General features: G+C 34.3%; 1 long non-coding RNA gene across 1 annotated transcript; it reads left to right on the top strand.

Moving 5' to 3' along the window:
• Positions 1-9,719: 9,719 nt before the first annotated feature.
• LOC149782222 (uncharacterized) lies at positions 9,720-12,384 on the top strand. The gene is made up of 3 exons (XR_016414570.1): positions 9,720-9,825; positions 10,632-10,712; positions 11,568-12,384. It is a non-coding gene; the product is annotated as an uncharacterized LOC149782222 (long non-coding RNA).
• Positions 12,385-16,939: the final 4,555 nt, after the last annotated feature.

The following is a 16,939-nucleotide window of genomic DNA, read 5'->3' as shown; positions in this document are numbered from 1 at the left end:
TCAAGAGCTAGGTGGATTGGAAATAATAAACCTTCTAATTAAAGCATATATCAAGAAATTGGTATGAACTGTTCAACGTCCAATTTTAGATTACTGGAAGGAAATTTTTCTTTGATCTTGGAGTAAATGGTAGAACTTAATTATTCGACGAAATTTAAGGAATTAAAGAAGCTGTTTGACTCGTGAAGCAAAACGTGGAAAATTACACTGATAAAATCCTTGATTTTGCCTAAATTCATTCGTCTTTTCTCAGCAGTACCAAATCTCCCATCTCATATAGAAAAATAACTGAATGCATTATTTTTCCAGTTGAGTTTGGAACGATAAAACTATGAGGGTTAATACTTCTATTGCTTCTTTTAAGGAAAAGGGGAAAGGGGATTACATATGATTAACTTGCATTCATTTTGCGTGGTATATAAAACTTTCCTGTATTAATTTACTATACGAATGACAAAAACTAGTTTCTGAACAAATATTTGGATAATTTGGAAATATTTGGAGGTATTAAATTAGGAAATCTAATTTAGAAAGAAATTTTTTAATCCATTAAAATTATGTTTGGCATTATGTTATTTATGTTTTATCATTACGGAAAAATGAACCATCTACTGCTAACGAACACTTCTCTCAAGATATACTTAATTTAGTTAGCATAGATCATTTGAAATCATACTAAATATGGACCACAAACGGTGTTGTATTTATCTAGCATCTTTTTGACGCATAGAGATCTTTATTATGCTTTGATTAAATAGAAAAAAAAACCCCACAAATAATAATTTCCTACAGTGCTTTGCTCGTATCTCAAAGATATCAGTCAAGTGGAAAAAGAAAATTCAACTTTTTTTTAAAAAAAAAGGTGAACAAGCTTTTGATGTAGTTCTTGACATAATTTCACTCCTTAAATTTGTAGATCAAGACATACTAAGAACAATGATGTAGATGAATGGACTAGCTCTTCTGTTTTTGGCTAAACTTAGCCCAAAACCTCAGGGATCGTCATATAAATATTGTCAACAACCAGATTTTTAAAAAAATGATTCAAATGATAATGATAAATTCACCTTGTGTTAACGGGCAGGCAGAATAGAACAAAATGAGCATTCTGGGACTGTTCAGTTACTGAAGAATATTTGAAATTATTTGCGGAATGGATCCAAATCATGACCCTATTCTATAACTACACGAAAATATATATTTATGGGAAATAACATCTTTTTATGATCTTAATAACGTTCTAAGTTTGCTTGCGAAATAAGTTATATACAAATCACGATGTGCGACGAAATTCGTAATGTCTTACCTATTATAAAATTTGTGTTTTGCCATATCAAACGCTGGAAAAATATGTAGTCAAAGTGAATAACGGAACTGATTAGTTTGACAACCGTGGGCCCTATTGCCAAATTTGAGCATGTGATATATTTAGCTTGGGGGATTAGCAAAGATAATAATATAAAATTAAAAAACCCACACTATACAAGCTATTTAATAACACTTTGGGGTTTGCATGTGAAGATATCTTTGTGTACAATATTTGTGAATGTATGTGTCTGTGTAAAAGTGTGTGTGTGTGGTGTTTAAGTAAGCGACCATATGGAAAGATCAGGACGTAAAGCAATTTAAGATAATTTTAATACTCCAGGTAAGGTATTGATGTAGGAGTATATATATATATATATATATATATATATATATATATATATATATATATATATATATATATATATATATATATATATATATATATATATATATATATATATATATATATATATATATATATATATATATATATAGATAGATAGATATATATATATATATATATATAGATATATATATATATATATATATATATATATATATATATATATATATATATATATATATATATATATATATATATATATATATATATATATATATATATATATATATATATATATATATATATATATCCACATAATGACATAGAAATAGAAAATTCCTTTTGGAGAGAAGAGTCATGGTGACCTATAATTTGTTGTTTACAAGTATGATGAATATAAGGGTCATGGTGACCTAGACTATTCTTGTTAATTTTAGGGAATATTAGGGTCTTTGTTGTCGGGAATTTTATTTTATCTTTTGGGGTGTCGGACGCTGGGTTTGCAAACAATAATCTGTGGAAGGCAACCAGAAGAGACACGGTCCGGACCATTTACAAGTTTCTACTAACTAGCGATTGTTTCACCCGAGTAACCACACACACACACACACACACACACGTACCTCCTACAATCCCTCGGAGGATTGCACAATTGTATTTCTGGCATTAGAAACAAACGTATACTTGTGTTGTTTTTAAAATTCAGAATTCAAACCCGAATAGATCAGAATTAGGGCCATGCATATACGTACCCAAACAGAAATATCTGGTAATAATAAAGAAAGGAAATAAGGGAAAATAAGCAGCCTTCATCAAAGCCAATATGTCATGATATGCCATTGGAAGACATTAATTTGAACATTTTCTTGAAGACGGTGTTTTGGGTAAAAGAAACAAATACAGCTGCTTGATTCCAAATAATTCAAGGCTATGGTATTTTGAGCTCTTATCAATGTTCAAATACCTGTGGAATGTGGACTTCAGGTAGTCCCATTATTTCATATTGTTCACGTTAGACTGAATGTATTGCCCAGTGTAGAGGTATTTATTTTGACCATTTGACTCAGTCACAGATTTCATTTGTTAAAGATATAATATGATTTTCTGGAAAAGTGACTACAGTTATGTGTCCTAAGGTACTGATAACTAGCATCGAACATGATCATGTTTGGCTGCTTATAGAGACGACCTGCTTGATACCACGGAATAAATAACCAGATTTACTGAAAATTGTAATCAAAAGAACATCTTTATTTTATATTAAAAAGTTGTCCACAAAAGAAAGATACAGCTATGGTGAAAACTCTCGCTCAAACATTTATCTAGAGTTCGTGTGTTCCTTAGTCGAACTGAGCAAGTCGACTGTGTGGGGACAAATTTCTGTCGATCTACGAAAAGCACATTAGTTTGGGCCAGAGAACAATTAGTTAGATTTATGGGGACAGGCGCTTGTTAAATCGCTATACTGCAATGATTTCTAATGTCTGGTTGGTAGAGGTAGAGATTTTTAAATTAAGCATTCGTTTACTTAACCGCGAGACGGACTATTATTCCAGAAACAGTTATTCGAAAACCTAGGGAAAGCTGACCGAAATTTTTGCGCCTAGTTATAAAAGGCGGTAAATATATTTAATCCAGATTGGTTACGCTAAATTGGGGCGGTTTTCCCACACGAAATTTCCTAGCTTGAAATCTAAATAGTCTAATCTTTGCTGCAAGAGTAAAGGTACAGGGACTCCGAGAGTGAATTTTTAAGAAATTCTCTCGTGAAACATTTGTCCAAGGGACCGGATGTCTGGAAGGTCGACGGACACAATTTTGGCGGTAGAAGCGAGAAACGGTTGAAAGTACAAAGGTATTTGCGTCAGATTCATAAGATTCGTTGATACCAATATAACGATTTGCTTGAATTATTTGAAAATATTTGCATGAATTTATTAATTTAAATTCGTTGATCAATTATCTTGATGTGAGTGTAACTGTGTTCAATTTATCTATATGAATCGTACAATAATCTTCTTTATATAAGGTTGTCGATTGCTTGAATTTGTCGTCTTGTTTGTATAGGAATTAGGTTCTTAGAATTGCAGGTATTACTTTAGTTGATATGAGTTACGAGAATCCGTGTGTATTTACCGGTCTTAGGTAATTTCACGTATGATAAAGACTTGCGTACATATTGACTGAAATTAACGTTGTTAAGCCATGAAGTGTAATTTAATGTATGCTAAAGACTTGAATGTGTGTATTCGCTGAACATAAGGTAGTTCAGCCATATAATAAATTTCATTCATTCATTTGTATAATTGAGACTAGAACGGAACTGGTATGTCTCGTGTGCTGTTAATGCGAGTGATGAATTAGCCATTAGGAAGTACATTACGCTTATGAAACTAGGATTGTTTCGGTCTGCCATGCTTGGTCCGACTAAATAGCCTTATGTTTCTGTTTGAATGCCGATAGTAGTATCTGATAACGAGAGGGGAGGAATGTTCTCTTCACAGTAGGATAACCAACAGAAAGTTTAGGTTGTTTTCTGTTTGTTTTAAAAGGGGAAAATAGCTCTTCAGACGTATTCCCAGACGTATCCTCAGATGTACCTACGCACTGACGTCTCCAAGTATCTGTGTATCTACATGCTTACATATCCACATACCCACACAAAGTTTGAGGGCCGAAAGGAGGCTAGACAATAGGGAGGTTGGGAGAGAAGAAGAAAAGCCAAAGGCGGAAAGACAGAGAACAGCTGCAGTGAAATTAGAGTGAACCAGAGCTAAGCAGGTTATGCAATTGTACAAGGCAACGACTTCGATTGTTCAATCGATCGTCTGATGAACTAATTCTATCAGTAACACAGATCGGCTATTTTTATAAATATATTTGTGTTTTGAAATTCGATGAAAGATTTATTCCAAAAAGAAGTGTATATTCCTAATGTATTGTATTATCACCATTGTTTATGTAATTGATTTCATTTTGATCATTATGTACAGGGGCTCGGGTCATTATGTTCTCTATATCTGCTCAGATCTCTATTTATTCTACCTAAAAGTTTACTCGATCCGGGCAACAACACCGAGGGCGATCATCTCGTAGATAACGAGAACCGAATAAAGCGGACACCTTGAAAGAAGGTACTGTCCGCCAATCAACCCAATTCCCTTACAAGTGGGGTGTTACACCGACATAGCGATTTATTAAGTCAAGACTACGCGTTCTTAGGCTGAGATCATGAGTTTCGTAAGTCGAGATTTCTAGCTAAGTCGAAATCACAGCTTACTAAATCAAAATTAACCGCATATTACCCCGAGAACAGATAACAAAATGAAAAACACGAAAACAAACAAACAATAATACAGCAAGAGGCAGCCATAATCGTGACTTGTGGAACGAAATAAGTATCTACTGAAGCACTACATCGAGAATTAAGTTTTGAATCCAGACGACAAAAACACAGATTTTTTAAAATACATCTTTATAAAACTACAACTGATTCAATCCCTCCCTATCTCACACTTCCCTACAGCACATCTCCCGATCTCACTCCTCTGATTCACACAGCTGTTACTTAATATAAACAAGTTACAGTTAATACCAGTCTTTATTACAACTCGTTTCTTCCTTCGGCCACTCGAGAATGAATACATTATCCATTGCGAATCGGCAGACTGACTCCATTAAACCTTCAAAAGCACATTAGCACTCGTGTTCCCAGACACCTTTCTTTTATCTGGAGATAAATTTAACATTTTTTTATGTCATACTTAGACAAATTGCAGTTCACTTATTATAATCGAATCACCTCTTTGGGGATACGAATATATTGAAAGTGCACACAATTTATTTTCCACTCCACTTGCTTTTATTACCAACACCAACGTATCTAACTCTTTCAATCCCTCACACCATATGGTAAAAGTCAAATAGATGTACCTAATCGCACATGTTACTAACAAGCATGCACTTGCACAGGTCATGAACAGTTGTAAACAGCAAGTATCCAGTTTTCCAAATGATTCGCATTCGCAACGAATCGCTCTGGAAGGAAGTACTGTGTAATTCTAATTTCGATCTTATGTTCCTAAATGCTACTGTTGAACCAAGATACTCTTCACCAAGACTATTCAAAATTTGTTTGGTCATTAAAACTTACTGTCAACCGACATATGTTCTTATCTGTTTACAATTCATGCATCGTCAAGCGTGGAGAACCTTGCAGGTCATGGCTTTTGTCTTAATCCTTTACCTTCTATATGGCATATCTTGCTATGTTCATGTTTAAATTCATTAAATAAAATGCATTTTAAATAGGCCAGACTCAGAAGTTACTAAATCGAGATCATGGGTTACTAAGTCAAGATGATTTATTAAATCGAAATTATGAGTTACTAAATCGAAATCATGAGTTACTAAATCGAAATTATGAGTTACTAAATCGTGGTCATGAGCTAAAAGAAGTAGAAGGTACGTTGTATGATGCATTTCAATAGTTTGTAGCCAATCAGTATTGTTACAGTTGGGACAATATATAATAATGCTAAGACCTTATCAATTTCAATTGATTAACTATATCTGAATGAAGACATACGGACAGAGACAGACAGATGGTCGAACCTACAGAAGGGTATTTAGGCAGACACACATATACCATAAATATTCATGCAACATACGTGCGTATTATGAATATCGTAAACCCATGTCTGGTGCATTATGGAATAGCAGACAATGCTTTATTATGTTTGCATTCGGATACAAATTATGCATGAACAATGTTTGGTTTTATATATTTTATATATCATCGTTGATATTGTTCTCAGAATTTACCTTTAACTAGAAATCATTAAAGCATAACCACAATGATCCGCGATAATATTAATGACAGTTGTTATTTGACTTGTGTGGTTAGGTACCTGCATGTAGCTTGAGGCGTAGTTGCACAGATGGTCTATAATCAAAATCATAATGTAAGCCTAACATGTATCGTCCTTTTGTTTGGCGGCTGTATATATTTCCACATGTACCTGATGTATTTTATTACGTACATCATTAAATGTTTGATTTTATGACAATATTTATTTGCAGCTATATATGATCCAATTTAGTTTTTGGCAGACGTGGAAAAATCAATTATTTAGACTACTGTCAGCCGTATTTGTAATATTGGTGAAGCACCAAGAGGCTTTCAGACATAAAAGATTTTCCACTAATATTTGTCATCGATTTCAAGATCAAAAGGCAAGCTGATAACTATTAGCTGAGCCCTTTAAAAGCGGATGAGAAGACACCAAACCTAATAACAGATTTTGGATATTCGCATACAGTGTAGAAATAAAACTCACAGGAACAGATCTACTTCAGTGAAAGTCAATATGCCTCAAGCAAAACAAGTCAAAACAAAACAACAACAGCAACAAAACAAAACAAACAAAACATTTCGTTCAATCTTCACAATACCAGTTTCATTTAAGCTTAGAAAAATGTGCACTTCCGAGAAATTGAACAAAGCCATCAATTGACAATATTTTTTCACCACTGAAGACGTGGTTAAGCAGCTTTCAAATCTAAGTACAGTCAAAGCAGTCATGACATCCTAACACTCTGCATCCTTAAAAACCCAGTCCTTTGCAGCATGTTTACCTCCTCTGATTCAGTCCCAACAGATTGGAAAAATGTTTCTGGTCATCACTTACTATAAATAGGTCCAAAAACCAAATTAGAGTAGTACAGTCCAATTTCTCTAACTTGTATATGCTATGAAATTCTGGAACACATTCTTGTGTCTAACCTTATGACCTACTTTGACACAAATCACCTATTGTACCAAAGTCAGCATTGACATTAAAACCTGCCTTGACAAAAATCACCTATTGTACCCATGCCCCCTTGGATTTAGAACGAAACTCAAATGTTAGTCTCAGCTCGTACGGTTGTCTTAATGGATCCATGATAGATTACAACATGTGATGAAAGTGGTGTCATTGTAGTGGACTTCAGTGATGCGTTTGACAAATTTGACCGCAAGAAACGCCTGTTGAAATTATACAAAATGGGGTTCCGTACTTTTAGAAAATCAGCACTATTCCAGCTTATTCATAAATCAGCACATTCAAGGTTTGAATTTATCTGGAACACCACTGGAGTACATTGGGAACTCTATACTTTTGGAATTGTGATAGAACTTTTAGGGCTATCTGTAATTTAATTTGCAATACTGTAAGTTATTTTAAACTTTTACTTTGCATTATAGGGAAATAAATTATTTGTTGAATTTATAAAGTATGTTGGTTTTAGCACTTTTCTGTTAATTTAAGACCATAGAATGCAAACCATGGGGACTAGAATGGGCCCTTTTGTCTAACCGAGAAAAAGTAAGATGGTTCCTTCTCAAGATTCCAGATAAATGTGGGGATGAATGTCCTCACTAACTAAGGATTAGTCTAAATCATGCAGGACAGAGTAGACATAACCATGTCCTGTAGAAGACCCAGAAATCCATGGTAGACCTGGTTCCTATAGACAGATTATACTTGTGCACTCTCCATCCTCTGCTGATAAACTGGAAACTGCACAGGTATCCTCTAACAGCTCCAATTTCTTATTTGATGCGAGTATGTCAACGTGCAATAACTAAAGCACCTGCAGATTTGAAATTTCGTTTTCAGATTTGTTTTATTGAATAAACTCTTATTTATGTTGAATGAATAATGACTTGAGTAAAATGCAATATCCAGAATCTTATACATTACTCTGAACCATTCTTATCAATTTTATTTCAGAGACTAATCCGATTACATACACATTTGCGAAAAAATTAATTTATTGAACATTATCGGTTATCTAGTCATCTCCCAGATCCGAGAGATTGTTTTGTATAGCTTTTATGTTCATTTGATTTTTAGTTTATTCCTTTTAATGTGCAACATTGTTTCTTTAGAAACCTCAAATATACGATTTCGTCAAAATCAAGCAAAGGTTTCTAATTTGTTATTTAATTAAAAGGTCCATATGTCATGCATAAAGACAATATGTAGTGACACCATTTTTAAAGTGCGAATTGATACAAACCTACTGAGGTGTTACTGGCCACATTATAAGGAACATAAACAATTGACATAAACACTTATTGCTGAGTATGAAGATTCCTCAACATCTGAGGCAATTGCTAAAGCATGTATCCGATATTTCGCAGATAGTAATAGGAAAATTAATCAGAATCTGAACCGTATTTTCATTTACACACAAATAAGAAAACAAGCAGGTTGCCTTGGACCAGTCGAACTAAATTTCCTCTTTGCATGTATCGCCATGTATATCGTCTGAATGATTCAGATATATTAGGGTATGCGGACAAGTTTTATTCCTCTGCTAGAAAAATGTATTTCTTTTGTGTGACTACAGCTGAATATTTTGGTTAACACAGACACTGTGGGTAATACAGTCATTTGTTGCGGGTGCGGCCCGGAACAAGAATGAATATGACAACACATCATAGCGTCATTTACTCGTGAAATCCGACACTAAAACAGGCATACGTCCACATTTTATTTTAAGGATATTTCAGGCCGTAATGCGAGCACTGCCTGATAACACATTTTAGAAGATATTGAGGCAATACTCATCTTCACTCACAGCGGTGACTCAAAATATGCAATTCTTTCTCAGACCTAATACTCAAGTTGAAAACTTTCATATTTACGTAAGAGTCAATCACGTATCATTACAGAAAACCTGTGAGTAATAGTAGTATTTTTAGTAGTCTACGCATTAGTGGCGTTAGTTGCAGGAGTAATATTAGTATTTGGCATGTGGTAGAGGTTGTGGTAAGGATAATAGTATTCCACCTGTGGTGTTTATTAATATTACATTTGTAGTGGATATTTTAAATATTTCCAGAGACAATAGCGATTTTCACGTCAGTTTCTATGACCATCTGTGCATCAGCCGCTGTCTGCATTACCATATGGTACAATGCCATACATCTCTTTCTGACTGGGCAGTGGACTTATCCAGTAAATAATGAATTTTACTGACATATTTTGTTCATCATCGGTGTCAAAAGTTCAGTAGCTAAGCACAGCTGTCCATATTGTCACGATATAAAATCCCACTGGCAGGCTAGTTTGTCTAAGCGAAGGCACAAACTGTGAACTATTCATAATTGAAAGCAACTCGAGGTAAGTCTACAAACGGCACTACATTAGGACTGTCCTCTCTCTTTCACGTCATGCAGTTACATCTTCTTACACACTGGTATATCTTGAAAGTACTATTTCACTGTTGTGACACACATTTTTAACGGTTTTACATAGAGTATGTTAATGTTTAAGAAATATCGTGAGTCTCCCCAAAACATTGTTGAGCGAAGTTTATTTTTATTGGAATATTACGGAGAAATACATTAATAATTTCAGCCAATTCAACAAACTCTAGGTGAACTGAACATGAATGTGCAAATCTATCCCTGTCTCAACCATCCAATCTGTTATATAAAACGTTTGGACAATTACATCTACTTTCTTTTCCAAAGCTGCATTCTCTCTCAGTTAAACATAGCAGCTTTGGACAAAAGCATACCATATATCTTGGTCACTGCTAATTAATATTATTTTGCATAATTTTGATATAGTCAAAATCAACGGTCGAATCCTTGTCTTTCCACGGCCCGACATAACGTTGTTCTTCACGCATGCGTAAAGGTCTGGTGAATAAGTCCTTGTGCCATATGCAACTGCACCTCTTTTTGTGTATTTGTTTGTTTATCTTCCTGTTGTTTAATGTTTCGCAATCTCTTTAGATAAACGGAGGTTTCCCTTCTAAACAAAATCTTGCAAATTCATTGATTGCGTGGGAGGAGCACAAATATGCAACGTTAAATCTTCATTTTCTCGCTTACTACCAGTGAGCGTCGCTACAGATGGATCATTAAAATTATAGATATTAAATGATTTAAAAATAATCATGAAAGTCTCAATTGTTTCAGACAAACACAGAAGAAAAATGAAAACAATTGTCGTTCTTCTTCTCCTTGTGTCCATGCTCGATTTAATTCTGGCACAACGAGGTAATTTTTGCACTGTGTTCTTTTTCTTCTAACAGTACGCCTGATCTATCTCTCTGTCTATAAATCTAAGCCCGCTCTTTAACATTTACATGTTGTATTAATTCATGAGATAAAATGTCCTGACCTTGAACGAAATGTTACCTCATTTGCATGCGATACCAACTGACAGAAACTATAGAGATAAACGTTAAAGATTAAGTTATCGTAAAGTAAGAAAACGACCCCAAAAAGAGATTGATGTTGTTATTGCTGTAGGGTTTAACACCATTTTTCAGCACAGGATAGGCTATACATGGCGGCCAGTATAACTAGTGGAGGAAGAACCCTGGAAAATCCCGGGAGTAATCACCGACCCACGAGAAGCTGCTGGCAAGCTTTCTTACGTACCCACGTTATCCAAAACAGGAAGATATAATGGGCGGTGGGCGCATTTAATAACAATGCGCACTCAGAGCAGTGTATTTCGTCTCCTATCTTATTATATACTTTCGTTTATTTTATTCCTAAAATCTAGTCTATGCTACATGAATTATTTATTCCTGTGGCTACCAGTTTTTTTGTCTTTCTAACTTATCTACACCTCATGTATAAGTATTAGATTTCTATATATATATTTCAGTTTCAGTCCCGAACTCCATCGTACATAGAAATCTATTAGGTTTTGGGATCAAACTTATTTATAATGTCGATGATGTTATTCAAAATAACAACGCAACTTTGACGAGTAATTTTAAATACCGAGAACTGCTATGCTATTTTAGAAACGATTTTGAATGCTTTTTCAAGTCTTGTGTTTTATGTAAGTACGTTGATCCAGAGGAGTGTTAAAAGTGAATTTTTTAAATTGCATTCTAGGTCCTCCAGGTCAGAAGGGTCTTCGTGGACGTGATGGAGTGCCTGGGCTTCCTGGAAGTCCTGGTCTAAAGGGTCGTCCTGGTCCTACTGGTTTGCCTGGTGTTCCTGGTCTTCCTGGTCCTTTAGGTCCTGCTGGTCCTCCTGCCAATAAGTAGACCTGGTCTTTCACCAATTTTTCCTGGTCCTTACAGAGAAGTTCGGCTGTTAGCACCCCAACTGATATAGTTATTGTTTCATCCGATACTTTTCACTGTTTCTAGTGAGGCTGAATGATAATACTATTGTTCTTCTTGCTGTTAGGTTGTCAACAATAATTGGACAATGTCTTTCTTTATTATATATTATGCCCTTGTTTAGGGAAATGTTTAAACCAAATAAATTTCTGCTAAGTATACTTTATGCCAATAAGCAATTTATTTGAATAACATTTTAGGCTATGTTTTAAATAAAGCAATGAAGTATGGAATGAAGTTTTCATCTCACTCCTAATGTCAAGACTTATTGCCAACAATTTTGAAAGTTTTAATTAAAAGTAAATTTCTGCACACATATATTTACATTTTATCTTTTTTCCTCTTTTGCGTTCGATGTCTCCTCATTTATTTACCCTTTCCCTGTTCTGTTGCATCCCTACGATCACCTAGAGTATAGGTATGAAAATGCTAAAGCCATTAAGATAGTTTGCAATCACTATAAATCACACGTTAAGGTCTCAAATCAGTCTCGTTTACAAACGGTATTGTTGTAAGAGCTATGAGAACTCCTTATTCATTTTGAGAAAAGAACTGGAAAGCAGTAGCTCTTTCTCTCTCCTCTTTCTTTGGATACATCTGCGGCACATTAAAAAACTCAGCAAATATATCTGCATCTATTTGTTACAATTTAGTTATCCATTTTGTCATGTCTAAGTGTAGCTTTACATGTGAATAAATGAAAATAGCCATTTTGTGTTATACACTTTTAAAGACAATATTTCCATGAAAAGAAACCAGATAGTACTTGACTAACTGTATATCAACATCTGTTCTACTCTTCTTTCTTTTCTATTCAACATTTTACATATCTACCTACCTTCGCTCCATCTCTCTTTCTCGGCCCAATCTAGCACAAACAGGAAAGTGTGAATAACTTACTATCATATGATAGGTGTCTGTACCAAATCGTCCAATGACAGAAGAGAAGCAGGGCAAAGACAGAAGAACGGCGATATGAATTATGTAGTCATGAAACAGTCTTATAACCATCACGACACATCTCATAAGTTTAAATACATAGTTCACAAACCTACTGTCATTACTCTTCTTCGCTTCTTTGACGAAAGAAATTACCAAGCATTAGTTGGACGATCTGGTGTAAAAAGTTATCTTTTGTTCTTGTAGTTTCTTTCTTTTGTTTAGTTTTGTTTTTGCTATTGTCACCAAAATATAACACTTGTAGTTAAATTGTAAAGAACAAGAGAATTAATCCGTAAATTAGCAAAATTGTCACCGGTCAATTAAGCATAGAATGCTTCCGAGCAAAGTTAAAACAGCATATTACAATGTCAGTTATACCAGCCAATGCGGCCGGTCGTTTCTTTGGCTAACTCATGCAAATGGTTGGCAAGTTGATTTATAATGTTTTTAACGTTTCCAACGAGAAACTCGGGGCTACTTTTATCACTTGTATTCCTATCACCGTCACTCTTTCATCTGTTCCACCGCCTCTCGTTAAACCTATTTTTAAACCATTTGCTATGGTGGTACAAGCGTAAAGGTCCTGGCAATTTTCGCACCTTTTTCAGCAGTTGTGTTAGCCTTTCTCATAATGGTACCGACTTTAGCTTTTATATCAGGGATATTACTACCTTATGCCTGTTAAATGCCAATCTCTTTCTTTCATATAAATGCGGCATTTCTTACAATTTTACATTCAGTGGAAGAATACAAATAATTTATCAAAACGTGGCTTCAATATAGTTGAATATAAAACAGTATGATCACATCTATTTTGAAGGAAAATTATTAATATACCAATGGGTCAATGCAAAGTTAAAATTATAATTTATAAAGTGGTTCATTTAAATGGTACGTTAACAACGCTAAAATGTAATTTTCATACATTAAACTGTAAGGATAAATTGATGCCTTTGTACAAGAGAGAGAGAGAGAGATGATGATATTCTTTTTTATTCCTCCATTTTCTGAAGATTTTAAGACAAAAAAGAAATGCATTTAAATACATAGAATCACAAAAATAGTGGATTCGTTACTTATTGAATTATTTCCAATAGCAAACGAATAAATAAATTAAAATCATTACTAAACTAGATAGAGATATATATACGATAAAACATTTGAAAATGTACCCTCACAACAAAAATAGTTAGTTTCCTAATCGCTTTGCAATCCAGTACAAGTATTTCGTTCCTTATATTCTGAGTGAGTTCTCTATTGAATCGAATATATAATATCTTTTATCTTAATGAAATACTTGGTAGATAGTCTGATCATATTTATCCATGCCTCAAATTCTAAACGTTCTGATATATCATTTAAATCACCAAGTAGTATAATCAGGATAACATCATCGATCTGATCACAGAAATCACGGTAAATCACTGGAGGCATATACGAAAATAGACTTTCCATCAAGTGGTTTCTGTCGTCTGAGGTTAAGGCACAATTCATCGAAATGTGCAAAATACGGTCATGACTCAATTTGCCACATAGGGGACACAGTCCAGGTCTTGCTTGCATTACTCCAATACGAATTAATGTCCCATATTCCATTTTTCTGCTTGAGTCAGTGTAAGCTATTTTCCATAGATGATGCATTTTTAGTACTGGATTAATTTTTAAAAATCTACCGAATCCCTCTGATGGATTTCTGATACTCATTTCATGTTTTCTCTCCTCAAATATCTGTATTCTTGTCCCAATTAAGTTTTTCCATGTTATTTTGTTTGGAAATTTTCCAGTGAAAATAAAGTCGTTGAGATAGTCTTCTAAATCATACTTTTTGAGTACAGTATTTATATTATATAGAAAAGAGGTATAGCTATGTTGGGGGTCAAAAATCAAATTTCCAACAACCCAGAGGAAAAACTTTTTAGCAATTATTTTTGCTGATGTTCTACACATGCGACCAAGAAATACGAGTTTTTGCTTATCTATGCGGGCTTCCATTGATATCATCCCCAAGCATGATGTCGTAGATCCAATAGGCGATCTTTGAGGGAAACCTTGTACTCTCCGGGCGAAATATCGTTGTATTTTCTCCATTGATTCAATGCCCTGATATGACATATTAAACCAGAGTTCTGAGCCATACAAAGCAGACGGCAATGTAACTCTTTCCCAGACTTTCACAGAAACTACAGGATTCATCCTATTTGCATTTAATCCAATTGAGTATAGTGAGTTTGTTACACGTTTAGCTTTATCGTAGGAATAGACTATACGATCATTAGTTTTCATTGATTGTGAAAAGGTAACTCCTGCATATTTCACTTTTTTTGCTCTAGGAATATTCTGTGATCTCAGAGTAATTCCATTTGATGAGTACACTTCATTTTTTTTTTTACTAAATATTATCCAATTACTCTTGTTAGAGTTATATTTCAATTTCGACTTCTGTGCATACTGATAAGCTGTATTCACGAGTATTTGCAATCCATTCAGCGTAGAGCTTAGTAAAGTAGTGTCGTCTGCCAAAAGCATGCCAGGTATGTTCATCTGATTCACTGTTATCCCGCAATTAGTCATTGCTAGTTCATTCAATAGGTCATTTATGTACACGAGAAATAAAAAAGCCGACATTACACGCCCTTGACCAACGCTTCTCCGTAATGGAAATGTGTTCGATATACATCCTCTACACGCTTCACAGGCACTTGACTGTGTTTAGGAATGGGCGATTATTCTCCATATTTTTGCATTATTTCCTAATATTTTTAGTTTTTTTAGTAGTCCGCAATGCCACAGTCTATCGAATACCTTTTCGTTATCCAGAAAAACAGCATATACATTAGAGTTACGATTTTTAAAGTACATCAAACATTCTTGAAGAGTAAATGAAGCGGAGATAGCTCCAGCCTCCTTACGAAATCCAAATTGATAAGGATGTGGAAAGCTTATTTTGTCTAAATACTTTTGAATTCTGGTCATCAATATTTTTTCAAACAATTTTCCCAGACAAGATGTCAATGTTATACCACGATAATTCACCGGATCCTTTTTATCTTTACCATTTGGTTTGTATATCGGTATAATCATCCCACATCTATATACATTAGGCAAATACTCATACTGGATCATGTAATTAAAAAGGGCAGTTAAATGTCTGATTAAATATTTTCCACCATACTTTAAGTGCTCATTCGATACGCAATCAATGCCTGGTGATTTTTCTGTTTTTAGAGACTTTATATGCTGCAACACTTCTTCCTCTGTAATATTATTACATTTTATGTTATCAGTCTCTAGTTTGCTTTCTTCGTACATATTCTTCATTTTGACACAATCATTATGTTCCTCATCTGTTGTACCACTTAATTCAGAAAAATATAGTTTCCATAGATTGCCACATTCATCCAAAGTATTAGATTCTACTCCTTGAAATGCAATATTACCAATGTCCGATTTATCTTTTCTATTTTCCCGTATGACTGCATAGAATTCGTCTATTCCCATTTCTGCGCTCTTTTCTATCTCTTCAAATATGCACTCTTTATATACCTTTTTCTCTAGCCTATGTTTCTTTCTAAACTTTCTTTTCACGTCCTTGTATCTTCTTTTGATGTTACACTTTGTGCTTCTATTTTTTCCTGCTTTGATCCATTCTCCGCGCGCTTTTCTCATATTCTGATGTAATTTTTCAAGCCCACTTTTCTTCCAATATGGTTTCAAGTGCGATTTGAATTCGGACTTTGGAATATATCGGTCTGATGCAGTTATTACACTCTTAGTTATCAATTCATTATACTTCTCTATATATTCTACCTTTTTGCACTCATAGGTGAAATTAAAGAATGCACTAACATCAGATTTATACATGCTCATTTCTAATGGATTTGCCAAGTTCCATTTCATTCTTGGAGATACACGTCTTTTTATTTTCCTTGAATATATCTTTTGCAAGTGCCGCTGTAATAGGTAGGTGATCCGATATTGAGAAATCAATTTTGTCATTTACTACCTGTCTTTTTACAGCACCTCTAATTATTTCAGGTATTAATATATAATCAAGTGTGGACGTTCGTGACATGTCTTTTGATTTGTACGTGATGTAATGTTCATGTGGTTTTATCACCAGCGTAGCAACTATGTTTCTCTGTTCTATTCTTTTTTTGAGAGCAAGATCTCTTCTTGATGGATTTTTACACACAAGAT

The sequence above is a fragment of the Sinohyriopsis cumingii genome, chromosome 15 (genome assembly GCF_028554795.1).
Source record: "Sinohyriopsis cumingii isolate HCF-2022 chromosome 15, ASM2855479v2, whole genome shotgun sequence".
Classification (NCBI taxonomy): Eukaryota; Metazoa; Mollusca; class Bivalvia; order Unionida; family Unionidae; genus Sinohyriopsis; species Sinohyriopsis cumingii.
Note: the sequence above shows the minus strand (reverse complement) of the source record. Positions and strands in the feature narration are given on the sequence as shown.